Source organism: Erigeron canadensis, chromosome 3 (assembly GCF_010389155.1).
Source record: "Erigeron canadensis isolate Cc75 chromosome 3, C_canadensis_v1, whole genome shotgun sequence".
Lineage (NCBI taxonomy): Eukaryota > Viridiplantae > Streptophyta > Magnoliopsida > Asterales > Asteraceae > Erigeron > Erigeron canadensis.
The window spans coordinates 7,619,729-7,636,334 of record NC_057763.1 but is presented as its reverse complement, the minus strand read 5'-3'; positions in this window follow the sequence as shown (position 1 = coordinate 7,636,334).

Below are 16,606 nucleotides of genomic sequence, written 5' to 3'. Positions count from 1 at the left end.
CACTCCTAACTCTAAAGCTTCCACTCGTTGCTTTTTCACCATGCTATCTAATTTATCCAAGTACTCATCGTTGAGGAAAGTAGCAAATGCTTCCTCTAACTTCCTCTTCTTGCTCAATAGACCATCTTGTACTCGAATGCCAGGTGTCACTTTCTTCATGGTTGAAATAATCTTAATTCTCATAGTTGGGGTAGTCACTACTTCTTCACCCCAAATGATCTCAAACTCGTCTTCCCATTTGGTTTCATCCCAAATGACTTCACCTTCTTCCTCTAACACCACATCAACACAGTCACTCCCACTCTCCTTACTTGACTCGTGCGGTTCCGGATGTGGTATGTGATGGTTGTCTCACCTTGGGGTTGAATCTTCTTGTTTCATCTCAACTTCATCTACATTCGTCTCATCTTCTTCTTCAAGTGCCTCGTTCTTTGTTAAGGATTCTTCACCTTCGCTCGATTCAACCTCAAGTAGATTGATTTCTCGATTATAAGCGTGTTGGGCTTCATCGACATTCAGCGGTTGAGCAAGGAATGAATCTTTATGCAAACTTGGGTTGCAGTGGCCACCAGCGGCGCTGGTGGTGGTCACCAAAGGTGCTGGTTCTTTCGTATCAGCGTCTGATTTGTTGATTTCTTCCATTCCTTATTCGTTTGGCTCCCGTATGACCTGCACTTCACCAATAGTCGACGAAACGATACCCACATTAACAAGCTTCATGTTGTTTAGTTCCGGATGTGGTGCTTCACTTTGATTCAACTCCTCTTGCTTTGGGATTGCATGCTCTTGTTTCTCCTCGACTCCTTGAATGATCGTCCCTTCTTCGTTGCTTGAAATAGCCTCATCTTGATTGGTTATGCATTTACTAGCGATATGGGCTTCATAGGCACCTTGAAAATGAGCTGAAAATGAACTTTCACGAAAATCTGAACTGCTAGCAGCGCTCCCAGCGGCACTGGCTTGAAGGACCGGCGGCGCTGGATGCTCCTGACTGTGTTCAAATTCCTCGATTTTGCTTGTTTCGCCTTACTCTTGCTCCTTTTCGACTGGGACTGCATCAATGGTTGATGTAACGCTCTTCACTCCTTGATATAGTCGTCTTGCTTTGCGCTTAGACATATTTTCCATGACGTTATAAGCTTCTTCATTCCATTTCCCGTCGAACATGTAAGGGAAACTGAAGTCCCGATGCAACTCCTTTTTTACTAAGTCATCCAAGCCACGATAATATGAAAAAATGAAATCATAAGTCTTTCACTTTTCTTCCTCCAGTCTACATGCCATCCTCTTCATGCGGTCCCAAGCCTCATTCCATTCTTCGTCCGGTAAGCTTTTGAATCCTTCAATTCTATGCTCCAACCGTCGGTACAATGGTTCATCGTTAGGATCTGGGCTATCGGGATCTTCAATGTTGCTGGAAAAGTTTCCGTTTGAGACATAAACTCCCCAGTGGCGCTGGTGATGCCCACCAGCAATGCTGGTATGTCCGAAACTGCAGCAGATTTTTCAACTTTGCTCTTTTTGCTTTGCTTCTACTTCTCGACATTTATCCTCCTTTCCAATAGCTTCCAAATTTCTTGTGGATTATCGCTTCTGAAGATCCCTTCTTCATAAAATGCCTCCCTCACTTGTTTGTTTAGCCCCATGTAATAGTGGTGTAAAATGGCGCGTGTAGGGGGCAAAACCTTCCCATCTTTCGAGCTATGGTCTTCAACCTTTCCAAGGCTTCCACAAAATCTTCATTTTCCCTTTGTTTAAATCCTTGAAATTGGTCTATTACCCCCTCTAAACCTCGATGTACCTAAAAGTCTAACACACCCGTGAAACATTCCATTTTATTGATAAAAATAAAAAGACAAAAATGACAAGACGAAAACGAAAACTAACCTAGAGTAACAAAAGAAAAATATTTTTGGATTTTTCAAATTTTTCGATTTTTATGGGTTTTTAGAATAATGGAAAATTAAAAGAACACCTATAGTAGAATAACCAAAAAGAAAATAAACTAATCCTAAAAAGACTAAGACTAACTCTTCCGTGTAGACACGAAAAAGCTCGAAATACCCTAACCTAACTAAATTCCTAAGTAGATAGTCCCTGGCAGCGGCGCCAAAAACTTGATGAACTAGAAGTTTAACTTATATTTTCCTAACAAGTTTTGAATTTATTTATTACAAGGTTAACTTCTCTACTACACCCACTCACGGGCAGTGGACCTGTTCTTTTATAGTATAGCAAATCGGTAAGACCAGGATCGTTCTCAGGGACTATGTTCTAAGAATGCAGCTAGGTGTAATTCTATGATTGTTGGGGGTTGTGACCGAGATGTCACCATGCTTAAACTAATAATAATAAAAGGCAAAGAATGACTATAATAATTAAAACAGTTGGAAGCAGTTCACATGCCACATAGATCATCTACCATATTACTTATAACTGTTGAACGACTAATCATGACCAAGCTTCCTATCAAGTCCCCCGGTCTAAGTGGTTAAGATTCCTGTCAAGTCATCTAACCCTTTAATTAAGCTTATAAGTTCTTAGCAGGATCAATAATTACGAGATCTATATGAATAAAAGTGTGCGGAATCAACAAATATTCATTATCAATGGAGGCAGTAAAATACACACATGAATATACAGAATTGAGATGATACAATATGTTACAACATGATAGACGAAATCATGAGGTAGCACCTTATGATCCTGGGATGACCTAAGCGTCTAATCATTCGTCGACATCTCTAACCTAAGGACCTTTACATTTATAATGACATGACATAACACCGTAGTCTACATGGGCTGGGCTTCTTCATAAAATGGTCTTCCATGCACTTATGACCTCGCATCCCTGTGCAGGTCGTATTTTGCACCTAAAATACGAGCTCGCAAATCCTTGAGATCGTATTTCAGCCCTAACAGAATTCATATAGCAACGACCATAAATTGTACACCAAAACGTGCACTTACAAAACTTCATGTTAAGTCCCCTAATTAAGATTATAAACTAAGTCTGTTTTTATGACCTAACCTTTATAGGTTAACGAGATTTCTGTTAAGTCACCCAAGCAGTTTGGCTTCCTGTAAAGTCCCCAACCTACTTTAACTAGGTTAAACATAAAAACGGTTCAACAACTACAAGCAAACAATATCACTACATAGACATGATCACATTATCCAAGCAGATGCATATTAGTTTAGCTACCCATGACAAGACAAATAAACCTAACAATCATTAATATAACTGAATCCATTCTAACACATGAACAAGTAAATAAGTCTTGCAAATAAGTATGCTAATGACAATAATAAAAGTAAAGGAAAGATCAAACTATTACTAGGGAAATCGAAGTCACGCAGTCCGTATCCTTCTTGGCCGCTCCTTCGAATCAACACCACGAACCCTAATTAATTTCACCTATTAATAATGATTTAAATGATGATTGTTGTTGAGAATTGATGCTTGATCTTCCGGATGATATGGAGGTGTTACGAGGGTTTATATCTGATGAAAATACCCTAGAACGGACCTTAAAGTCGCCTGGAGGAAGTGAGCTATGAATCTTACGGTTTAGGGGGGGTATTTATAGGTTTAATGAGAAACCCTAGATCTGGCTGATCTTCCCAACGGCGATGGAGAAGTCCTAGTGGCGCTAGCTATCTCCCAGTTTCGTTGGTTAATGTTCTAGCTCAGCTGGTTAGCTCCCAGCTCCGCTGGTTGATGTTCCAGCTCCGCTGGTGATGTTCCAGCTCCGCTGGTTAGCTTCATGATGACTTCTAGCGGCGCTGGAGCTTTATGTGAGCGGTGCTGGTCCTGGAAATCAACAGGAAAGTTGTAGATCTTTCTCTCTCCTTTCCGTGGATAGCTTACTTGTTCGAAATGGTGTACGTATGAAGAAGTTATGCAAAAAATACTATCACGTGGTCGTATGTTTGATGTTGGCCTCGAGTTCTTCATCTTCCGCTTGCTAGTCTTCGTCCAAAAGTCTGGTGGCTTCATGTTAAGTTGAGTAGATACGTTTTGCTTCACTTGCATGCCTTGTGAACCTATCATAACATGTCATTCTATTAAGTACCAAAAGTTCACATTTCTTAACTCATTTAAACATCAAAACACGACCTAATGATATAGGAAATAATCACAAAATGGACGCTCATCACACACCGACAGATGAAATTCAGAGCCAGCTTCCGTTTATAGCGATCTTTCAATCGCCGTTTGATTATAATCGCCCCGAACCCTCCATGCAATATCAAAGGCAGAATAACAGGGCAGGATCTTCGAGGCAGGAAGAACGAATCAACGAAGAACAACTCTTAGGAAACAGAGCATTGCTTGACAAAGCCTTGGGGTATATTAACAGACGACGAGGGGTGGGAAGAGCGTTAAACTTTGACAGCAAAACAGATGAAGAGTGGGAGGTGGAGGACCAAGACGGAAGAGCAACTAGGAATAACGCACGCCATGCCCGAAGCTCAAGGGTTGCTTCCTCGCCATAACGAAGGGCTCCCGAATTCGCGAAGGATGCGGGTTTCGCTTTCCCCAACCTGATAAGAGCCCCTAGGTCAAGGGCTAGAACCAGCAATATTGCCAGAATTCCAATTGTCACGGATTCGATGATAGCAACTCCTCAAGGAATTCCCCACCCGTACGATTACTATACACATTGGGGAATACCACCTTTAATGCCTCCAAGATATGGTCTAAGACCTCTGGGATTACCTCGAAGCTACCTTATGGCTCAACCACAGCTTCCTGAGCCACAATCTGCACAGGCTACGACTAGAATAGGACTTCAATCAATGTTTCCTTTATGGAATCCAAACTACGGAGGGTATCCTTGGGGAGTCAATACCACTCAAGCATCAAAACTCAACACCGAAGGATTGAATGTCAACCAAGACTAGCTATTCCCCCTCGAAGATGAGTAGAATGTCTCACCTTTAGTTGAATGGATACAAAAGTACCCGCTGCCCAAGAATATGAAGTGTCCATCCCACCTAGGGACATACGAAGGAAAGACTGATCCCGATGACTTCCTGCAATTATTCAGAGGAGCAGCAACTATGCAACAATGGAATGACCCAGTAGCTTGTAAAGCCTTCGATTAGGTACTCAAAAGTGACGCTAGGGAATAGTTTAACAATCTTCCGAAGGGATCGATAACTGGCTTCACTGATCTAAAAGAGAAATTCCGAGTACACTTCAGCCAACAAAAGAAGCACAAGAAGACTCACATTGCGGCTCATAATATCAAACATGGATCGGAGGAAGGTACTAGGGCTTTCATAAATAGATACACCAATTAAACTCAGGGGATACCTACTGTTTGATTAAATAATCGCACTATGGCTCAACCGGAGGTGTGCGTGTGGTTGGAGATGTTTTGTTGGCGATTCCATTCCAGTCAGAGGGTTGAAAGACCGCTTAACGCCTATTATGTGTTGATCCTAAGCCGTTTCATTCAACTTAGGGTTTATGGGGTTTTCTTAGGGTTTACTCGGAGGTTGAGTCAACTATGGGGGTTTTGTGATTATTACGTATTGAATGTATGTTGTATATGATGATGTGCCGTATGGCTCTTCCTCTATTTATATAGAGGGTAGATAACTTGGAGAGAAGGGTAAGAGAATTAAGGTAAATCTCTTCCTTCTTTGTGAATATCTTGTTTCCTTCTTGAGAAGATTTGTGGTAATCTTGTTACCTAGTCGTGTCCGAGTATATCGGAGCTTCGGTATATGTTTAATAGGATTATCATGGGAAAGATCTTTATCCGATGTTTAATAAGATTATCATGGGTATTTGCTACCTTTGGAGCTCCGGGATAATCATATTAATTGGATTTTAAGTTCTGTTATGGGCATATATACCTATTACCTGTACGAAGGTGGCTTTGTGTTCTACTTCTGCTTCGAGTTAGGAGCTAGAGCTCCGTATGGGTATATCACCACCTACCTTGCCGGAATTTCAAAGGATATCAGGCCTCATCCATGGATGTCGAAGTAGAGCTCTTATTGAACATCTAGTAGAAAAGCTACCAGAGACTTTCAAAGATACAAAGGCCAAGGCTTACGCATGGCTTAACGCTAAGGATACTGCGGCTAATAGTATTGGAGGACCTACACAAGATGGGGAGTCCTCCGGAGATAAAAAAAAAGCAAAGTTTGTTTAATAACAAAGATAGATGAATTAAGTACTCTCCGTATAGCAAGGAAGACAAAGGTAAGGAAAGGGCAATCCTTTGAGGGCTTACCAAGACCCCAAGGGCGATCCTAGCGACGGAAAAAGTAGTAAAGACCTTCGCACCCCCTCCGAAGCTCAGCAACAAAAACAAAGCAACCTGGTATGAGGTGATCTAAGCTTTAGTTCATGAAAGATCAAGGAAAATGGGCGGAAAAAAAAGAAACCGAAAAACGGGCAACGCCACCACTAGCCACTACTGGACTAGTGGCTGACCATCATCAAGTACCAAGAAAGGTGAGCAAGACAACCCGACTTCTGAGGGGCACTGACTTGATACGAGAAAGACAAGATTGAAAGAGATAGATGAACCGAAGACAATTCTTTCGGGCGTGCCGATGCAAGATTTAATCGTCACATGTAGCAATGATACAAGGTCGATCCGACCCCAAAAAAGGTGTGAAAGAGTGCAAATGAAAACTAGGAATTGTATTACAACATCCTTGGTTAACAAAAGCACCGTCAGCCACCACAAGTGATTTTTGTAGGCATAAAAGAGTTCCATGGTGTTACAACCAAGGAGTTCGTTCGATGCTATGGATGACGTAGATACTTAACACACGGAAAAGTTGAGTTCAAGATTCGCAGATATGAAGAATATATATATATAAATATATATATATAGCTTAGGGGAAATCCAAAACGATCTGGGTCCGACCACCATGAGATAGCTAAAGCCGCAACCAACACATCATTATGGACATAGTAACTAACGACATCACAAAAAAAACGACTAGATAGTATATCTCGGTAGAAGAGTTTACTCCCGATGGGATTGCTAGATAATATATCTCGGTAGAAGTGGTCGCTCCCGATGGGATTGCTAAATAGTATATCGCAATAATTCAAATGAAAGATCGTTGGAAACATTGATGTATTCAACCCTACCGAGCTTGCCAGAAATAACAGAAAAGGGAGAATGGAAGAATAACTATTTTTCCAGGACTACACCTCACCTCTAGCCAAAACATTTTATATTTGCACGAAATATGTCATCTTGAAAGGAGTGGACAGAAAGAAATACATTTACAAAGACGGTCGTAACAACAAAGGTGGACAACCACATCATACTTACTCTCCGATATTCTGGCATAGCTCTACACATAGCGGAGGCTGTATTATGAACACCGAAGCTCCCAGAAGACTATATGAAGCAATTGACGCAATATTTGGAAAACACGCCAAAGTAGGAGCATTCAATCGGTGGAAAGCCAAAACAACCGCAGCCAACGATCACATCAAAAGACGACGGAGCCGTAACCTTCCGACCACAAAGCTTCTTGAAAGGTACACATCTCTGTCACTACTATAAGACCCTTATGTGGGTGCTTAGCATATAACTCAGTGCCAGATGCTTACTGAGCCCTGCTATCGCAAGTGAAGTTGGGTTGCTACCCTTCGCGAATAATATAAATATGAGTACGTACAAGTAATTAATACAAAATAATAAGTTGGAGTAATGGGACGCCCACGAAATCCAACGATACTGGATAAATCTTGATAAAGATAAAGCCCAGTATATATCACAGATAAAGCCTCAGCCAGGGCAAATCTTGTGCAAATTAGAGAACATTATCGCGGACAAAGCCTTGGCGACAAAAAGTTCAATAAGGCAAGTCTTGTGCAAATCTGAGCATTGTGGAAAAGTCTTACAAAGGCATAAGCCAATATATAGCCTGATCAGCATCTTTAAAAGGCAAGTTCCCAGAGATAAGCCCAATGCAAAAAATTCAATTACTTATCGGATCTACCAAGGAAGACACAATTCAAGACACAGACCTCCAGAGATACAGATGAAGAAGAATCCGATTTGAAGTAACTGATTATTACGAATGAGCGTCTCTTACATCTTAACCAATCCAAATCGACAACTCTTGGAAACTCTGTAAAAAGTTTTCAGAAAAATTCGTAATGGTTGTATGTGAAGCTGTCGAGATGTAATAGAGAGCCATTCGAACAAACATACAAGACCATGCTGAAACTCCCTAGCACGACATTTATTACGAAGCAATTGCAGAAAGATAAAGCATGTTAGTTGAAGGAATAATTTTAAAACCTTCCTGAAGGATGAATGACAAGCATCAAAGGCTTCAATAGACGAACGTGATTTCAGCCCTTACACATCAACACATTAAAGAAACTCAATGGCCCAAGTCTGTCTTCTCATCCTACACCAACACAACAGGCTTTCCAAGCACTAAGAAATTCCTGGAACAACCTACGATGGTCAGATTACACAGTCTACACATGGTGAAAATAACAAGAAATATGCACAAACAGTTTTATTGTGCATTATGATCCGATAAGGATACCGGTGGAGTAAAATTCAAACATATTTCGGACGACGATTCAACATTAATATGTTGACTAAACACATTTTCTGTGAAAGAGAACACAGTTATAAGAAGATCATCAAGAGCAGTACTATCTCCAACAACAAGAGCCCGGATCAACCATCCTAATACCGTCACACAAGCCATATATATCCGCAAAAATCCTGAATAAACACGAGCCGAAGCTATAGACTACAATACCACCAACCCACCATCAGAACCCTCCAAAGAAAAAGTGACGCAACTAAGGAAAACATTGAGTTCATATATGAGTTCAAAAGATTTTTCATCACCTACGGATATGGCATACGCAAGCAAACAGGAGCTTTGGCGACATAAAGAAGTATCCTATGTGATCCCATCGAATTACCAGGCTTAGACCCACTATCAGGGATATAAGTATTGGAACAAGCTATAAAGTACACAAGGGATACATAGATTTTAAAGCGACCTAGGAAGCTCCGGGAGAGGTATGGAAAAAAGGAACAACTAGTACCTACAAAGCAAGCCAGCAATGATAAACATCAACTCCGATGGACAAAAAAGTCTCATCCGCAGATCATCATGCCGACAGAAGTTTCCAGCAGTCCAACCATAACATCAAGGTAATTCCCCTAATTATTATAGTGGAAAAAGTCGGATAATAAAATAATGGCCAAAGGCCAAAGACGGAACGGATAATACCAGATGGAGGACATCAATCACAGAGAGCTTACTTGGATTTGCCGTCAGTTGATATTTTTTGGAGTATAATACGACAGCCTCTTGCCAGTCGCTCCTATTAGACTGGGGGGCTTGATGATATACCCCTCTGGAGCTCTACCTCCGTATGTGAATCTGCTATTACAAAGGCTGCTTAAGGATGCTTTCTGCAAGGATTAAGGAGCTCACCTCCATCAGAACGAAGCTCGCGGAACTCACCTTCGTCAGAATGGACCATCTCAGTCAGAATTACGGAGCCCATCCATCAGAACGGAGCTCCGCCAAATATGAAGGAAATCTCTTGTTTCCTTCCTCTTAAAGACAAGGTAAGTTCCTATATCTTTTATTATTAAAATATATTATATAAGTTATATTGTATGGAATGTAAATCTCATAAACATGTCAAGATATATCTTTTCCTAAACATTAGGGAAAAACCATAAACCTAGCTTATTCCCCAAGATGAGCTACCCTTATAAATAGAGGTCCTCATCATGGGATGGAGATATGTTCTCCATGGAGAATCCCCACCGCCAAAACAAACACCTCCGATACAATGGCGTAAAGCAGCTTCCAAGCCCTCTGACGGGAAGGGAATCGCCAATAAATCATTCAAAACCCCTCCTTGTTCCCGATCGAAGGTCTGTGCGATTCTTTGATCAAACACCTATCTTAGCCATTGCAATATTATAAGAGAAACAGTAAGACAAAATCCCTGGAAAAGATAACTTGATCAATCGAATGGGAAAGAACGACGAACAGTAGTGATGATATACCCCTCCGGAGCTCTACCTCCGTATGTAAATATGTTATTATGAAGGCTATTTACGGATGATTTCTGCCAGAAAAACGGAGCTCACCTTCGTCAGAACGGAGCTCACCTCAAGAGAACGGAGCTCATATATTACTGTTTTGGTCCAAAAAACTTTTCCCCATCAATTCTTTTGGTTCAATTAACAAGACGGACGTTAAACACCTATCATGTGACCTGAACATGATGGGTAATTTTGTCTTTTCATCCTCACGTAACCAAAAGTGTAATTATCACCATCTTCTTCGAAAGAAAGACTTCCAGATTTCATCATCACAAAAAAAACAACACATCCACTGTAATAACACCTTCCAAATTTTCATTAAATAAATCACCAATCAACCATCATCATCATCATCATCATCCAAAAATAAATAAAAAAAACATCTTACATTAACCAAAAAACAGTGAAATTGTATACATTTTTTTTATAATTTTTATCTTCATCAACCATCAATATGTTTAAACTTTTTTATAAATCTAAAACAAGATTCTAACTGGAGCAATATGGGCATCTAAAATAAATTAATTACATTTTATTCCAAAATCCTAAATAATGTAGAAAAGAACATGGTGACCCGTGACCATAGGCAATTAGGCATCCAACGAGAGCACTATGTGCATCACTAAATGGAGAATTTCAATCACTCCATCTACTAATTTGTATTCCCAAAAACATTCTTGTCAGACACTCCAGAAAAAAAAATCTCTTAAATGGGATTAACTCAATGTATGGCCTATCAATCCCAAAACCAATCCTTTGAGTTGCAATGAACATTTCATAATACCAATGAAAGCGTCTTTTAAACTATTTTTTCCCCCAAGCACAAAGATTAACTGCCAATTTGTCATTTCATCATCATCACCACCGGAATACCACCGCCACCCATCACCACCATCGTACCTCTCACAAAAAGAAGATAGACATAGATAAATATATAGATTAGGAAATAGATATAGATCTGGCTTTATATATATAGATCTGGATATAGATCTCCGATTTTATAATGCAAAACTAAAACAATATAAATACATATATATCTAGAGATGAGGTGCGAGAGAGATGATGGAGATATGAGTGGTGATAGAGATGTAGATATATGGATTGATATAAATAAAGTTTCATGTGTCTTTTGTCTAGCTTGAAGATAAAGAGTGTTATTGTTATTGGATGGATGGATGTAATTAAAGATAAAAATGATAAATGAAAGAGACCAAGAGTTTATAGTTAATTACGTTTTTAGTCCTTTGGTAATAAAAAGACCAAAATACCCATCACGTGTAGATCACGTGATGGGTGTTTAACGTCCATTTTGAAAATTGGACCAAAAGCGTTGACGGAGCAAAGTTTTTTGGATCAAAACTAATATATGAAAGGTAGGGATGAAAACGGTAATTTTTAACCCTCGACAGAGACCAAAAGTGTAATTAACTCTATAATATATTATATGACATGTAAATCTCGTAAACATGCCCAAGGTGAGTAACCCTTATAAATAGAGGTCTTCATCATGAGATGGAGATATATTCTCTGCACCCTAAAAAACACTTAAGGTGGTCGGCTTCTCTTCTATGGAGAATCGTCCACCGCTAACACAAATACCTCCGATACAATGGCGTAAAGTGGATCCATAGCCCTCTGACCGAAAGGGAATCGCCAATAAATCATCCAAAACCCCTCCTTGTTCCCGATCGAATGTCCGTGCGAATCTTTGATCAACCAAATTGGCGTCATCCGTGGGATATACACTATACGTTGCCATCTCTTCCACCTGGTTAGATCTCCAATCATCTTTATCATATAATCGCCAACTTTTTTCCAGATCTCATGAAACACAAAAAAAAGGTCATCAACACAAAATCATGAAACGCTTTTTATTCTTATCTAGATCTGTACCGATGGTATATCCCTCCTACGCTACGCAAAGCTTGCCGCCCAAAGCATCAACAGAATGCGTTAAGCGTTGCGGTACGAAGGGATATCAGACACTGCATAAGGTGAAAAGGAAAGGAGCTAATCACCTATAAATCAGGGATTCGGTTCCGCCTCCACAACCAGATAATTAAGGAAATAGTTGAAGGAGATCGAAGACCTAAGAAACCCTAGGGAAAAAGTCTGTATGGCGCCAAATGTTTCCCGCGCTAATTATCTCTATAAAAAGAGATCAAAAGACCTCCAAGGGGTATCATATCATTTTACACACACATACAATCACACATCGTCTTCATCTTGTTCGATTGGCGTAAAGAGCTAGAACCCTACCTTCGGGGAATCGCCAACGAACAACCTCAAAACACCCATCACCCCATTTTCATCCTAACCTCGGTTCGGTGTATAAACATTTGGCGCCATCCGTAGGACTCGACATTCAGATCCCTAAAACCATAACTCTGTTTTTTACGACGAATCAAATTTTAGGAAAAATGGCCAATGTTCCACCTAGTTCTTAAAAAAATATCCAGGAAACGGTTGAAAATGTCCTAGCCGGAAACACTCCATCTGGGACGGGACCAACGACCGAAATACCCCGCGACGGTGATCAGCAAATTGATCACCAGGCTAATCAGAAATCTGACCGGTTGACTCAAACGGGAGGAGAACAAAGGACATTCTCAATAGGATCCCCTCACAGAGACTCACCGTTATTTGACCTAGACTACATTCTCCAAAATTATGATCATATTCAAAAAATTGTGAGGCACCTAAATGAATTGGAGCCCTTGGCAGTACCAGCATGGTGCTAGATTTCGATGAAGCAACGGAAGACGAATACGACCCGATAACGCCCTAGAGGGGACTCCGAAGGCTCCCCTAGAGGAAAAATATCGACAACGCAGCCACCAAACTACGCAACACAGCAAAGTAAATTGTTTAAACAGCATCACAAGCTGCAGAATTAGCAAGATGTCTAAAAAGGCACAAGCGCCAGACCAAGGCACGCAGGCCAACAAGTTCTTCACTAGGGATCAACTTCAGGTTCAGGAACGATAGCATCAGGCACAATCTTCAACAGGTCATCCACAGGGGCATTCGGCCTAGCAACAACCTTAGCCAGGTAAGGAAAGACAGCATCTCTCCACTTCTGGTCAACAAGGTCAACTTGGTGAGCAGCATCATCAACATAATCAGCTATGCACCTGACATCACACTTTCCGTCTGCTGCAAATTCTTCCAGAACGGTGGCTCTCTCCTCGGCTCTCTCAGCATATGTAAACTCACCCAAAAGCTGCCCCGCCTCATTAGAATATAACAATGACCTGCAAACATATGGAATAGCCTCTGTCACAAGCCTCGCTCTTTCATCCTTCATCATGTTCAGTTTATCACGCAAGGCCCTGCAAGTGCTCTGCTCCACAACCAACTCCTGATTCACCTTGGCCACAGCTTCCCTACGAACAACATTCTCTGCCTTCAGATCATTCATCTTTTGCTTCAAATCTTGGACAATATTCGATGACTCCACAGAGGTAACAAACCTGGCTTCCCTCGCTTTAAGATCATCAATGGTGGCAGATAAAGACTGCACCTCCAAACTCTTTGACCGAAGATCCAAAGACATCCTTGTAAAGCGTTTGGCAGCCACTGAATCCAGATCTGTGTGAAGTTGGCGGTCTTTCTTGAATACTCGCAAGAAGGTCTCGTTATCCATCTCATTTATCTTCTTCAGATCCTTAGCATTCATGTCCTCTCTCTCCATCCAACTAAATATCACATGAGAACCTATAAGAAAGAGATGCATAAACATGCAAAATAAATGAGTAAATTAAATAAAAAAGAGGGGAGGCCTCCAAAGAAACAATAAAATACCTGTCTTGGAATCAGAAGGCCTTCGGAACTCAGCAGCCTTCAAATCATCACCAACCTTTCTCCTTTTCACACGACCAGCAACAGTGTTTGGTACGTCAGAGCCAACACCATCCTTCTTCTTCTTCCTCTTGTCAATAGCAGAAACTTCCAAAATCTCGAGGTCTAAGGCATCAACACTTGGGCCAGAAGGATTCACAGAGCTTGAAATTTCAAGAGGATCATCATGGGCACCAGAGGAATCAACATTATGAGAGGAATTATCAGCAACATTGCTCCTTTGACCACCGACAAAAGGTACTAAAGTCACCTCCTTTACACCTTTTTTCACAAACTTTCTGAAAGTCATGTTTGAAAAAGCAAAAATCATAATACATGAACACCAAAAACCGAAATACTCAAGCAAAAACACAACAACAAGCCTTACCATCAATGTCTACACCACCAGGAAGAAAACCAAGCGCTTTCGCTTTATACAAAATGACATCAGGGTACAAAACCACCCTTGTAGGATTAGACCGAATGTATCGACAAAAATCATCAACAGTGTACTCAGAAACATGATTCTCATATTTCTTATGAATACATAATAGGTTTCTGTCCACAACAGAATCATAACCAGAAGGAAAAAGGGAAGACTCCATAAATACAAAATCGCTCTTCCAACCACAGATATCCAACCCATCCCAGCGAAAACACCACTCTTGGACCGATACCCTACTATTACCCATTCACCAGAAGGACATGTTTGCACAAAATGCCTAAACAAATAAAGTGACGGTTCTCCGCCAAAAGCCCTACATATAACTTCAAAGGCTACTATCCTAGACAAAGATAATGGGGTAACAGTTGAAATATGCATATCAAAATAATCTATCACCTCAAGAAGAAAAGACGAAAAAGGATATCTCACATTCCCCTCAGACATCGATTTCATGTAAAAACCAACATACCCCTCTGGCGGAGTCAAAATCGTTTCCCCAGGAAGCCTAAAAGAACCTATTTTTCCAGGAAAGTACTTCTCTACAAATTTTTCTAATTTTGATTGAATCATGTCGATTTAGTTACTTTTATCCCAGTTTTCGACATCAAAACAATTATGAGAGTGGTAAAATTAAAAGGGCCAAAGCAAAAAGAAGAACATACCTACAAGAGTGATCGGAAGATAGTAACGCCAGAAACCCTAGGAGAGAAATAAAAAGATTTTTTCTGAACGTTCGAAATAAAAGCACGGAAAAGAAAAATCAATTTATATATGCGGCTGCATGCGCTTCAGAATCGTCGATAAAGTCATCTTGAGATACGTGCACATCTACCACACTTAAATATCTCTCAAATCAATTTAAGTTAAGTACCGCAATATTTTCAGAAAACCCCCTTAAAAAATAGGGAACGTCAAGGAAAGTCCAAGACAACGGTTATTTTGCAAAAACCATCCCCTTGGACTGGGGGCTTGATGGTATATCCCTCCTGCGCTGCGCAAAGCTTGCCGCCCAAAACATGAACAGAATGAGCTGCGGTACGAAGGGATATCAAACGCTGCATAAGGTAAAAAGGAAAGGAGCTAATCACCTATAAATCAGGGATTCGGTTCTGCCTCCACAAGCAAATAATTAAGGAAATAGTTGAAGGAGATCGAAGACCTAGGAAACCCTAGGGAAAAAGTCTGTATGGCGCCAAATGTTTCCCGCGCTAATTATCTCTATAAATAATAGATCAAAAGACCTCTAAGGGGCATCATATCATTTTACACACACATACGATCACACATCATCTTCATCTTGTTCGATTGACGTAAAGAGACTAGAACCCTACCTTCGAGAAATCGTCAACGAACAACCTCAAAACACCTATCACCTCATTTTCATCCTAAGCTCGGTTCAGTGTACAAAAATGTACCAAACTATTACCCTCATACAACCGACAAAAATTCCCCGTACAAAAACAAGTAAGTTTTTGTCATTCATCACTTGTTGCAAAACCCCATATGGAGACACGATGGATTTTTGGCAGAATAAGTAAAAAAAAAAAAAAAAAAAGCAGGTCACATAAAAGTCACCACTATGTCCATTGACTTCTACGTAGCCATCTAAGATGGCCATATATCTACAAAAAACAATTATTATTCTTTGAATGGATCATTATGTAGTCAAAAAAAAAAAACTACAAACTTTTTTCGAGAGCTACTCAAACTACGGACCCGACCTCAAAAGCTCAAACTAGCTGATGAAAACGACTACTCAAACTAGCTCAACCTTGGTTCAAGGAAAACGACGGCCGCATCACAACACGACCACTAAACGCCGGACATAAGGTCCGAGTAAGAAGCTGCAACAAGTCTTGAGCTTTTGATTTCATTCGGATCAAAGAAGGCATAAGACAAAACGATTCACAAAGAAAATTATATCTACACCATGAAGGCGTCTATCCAAGGAAAAACCGCAAAGAATAGGTGATCACCACCAGGAGCTACATATCGATGCGGTTCAACGAAGACTTTCGATATGGAAGATGCCTCCCAGTGCGTGACAACCTCCGATAAACTTGGATAAAACTTGATTCAATAAAATTTGGAGATTAAAATTTGGATAAAACTTGAACACTAAAACTTTGGATACAAAATGGTAGTACTACAAATGAAAGTAATACTCCAAAAATATTGAAAGTTGATGGATTATTTTGTAAAAGTTGAGTACATAAAACTGATTCAAAGT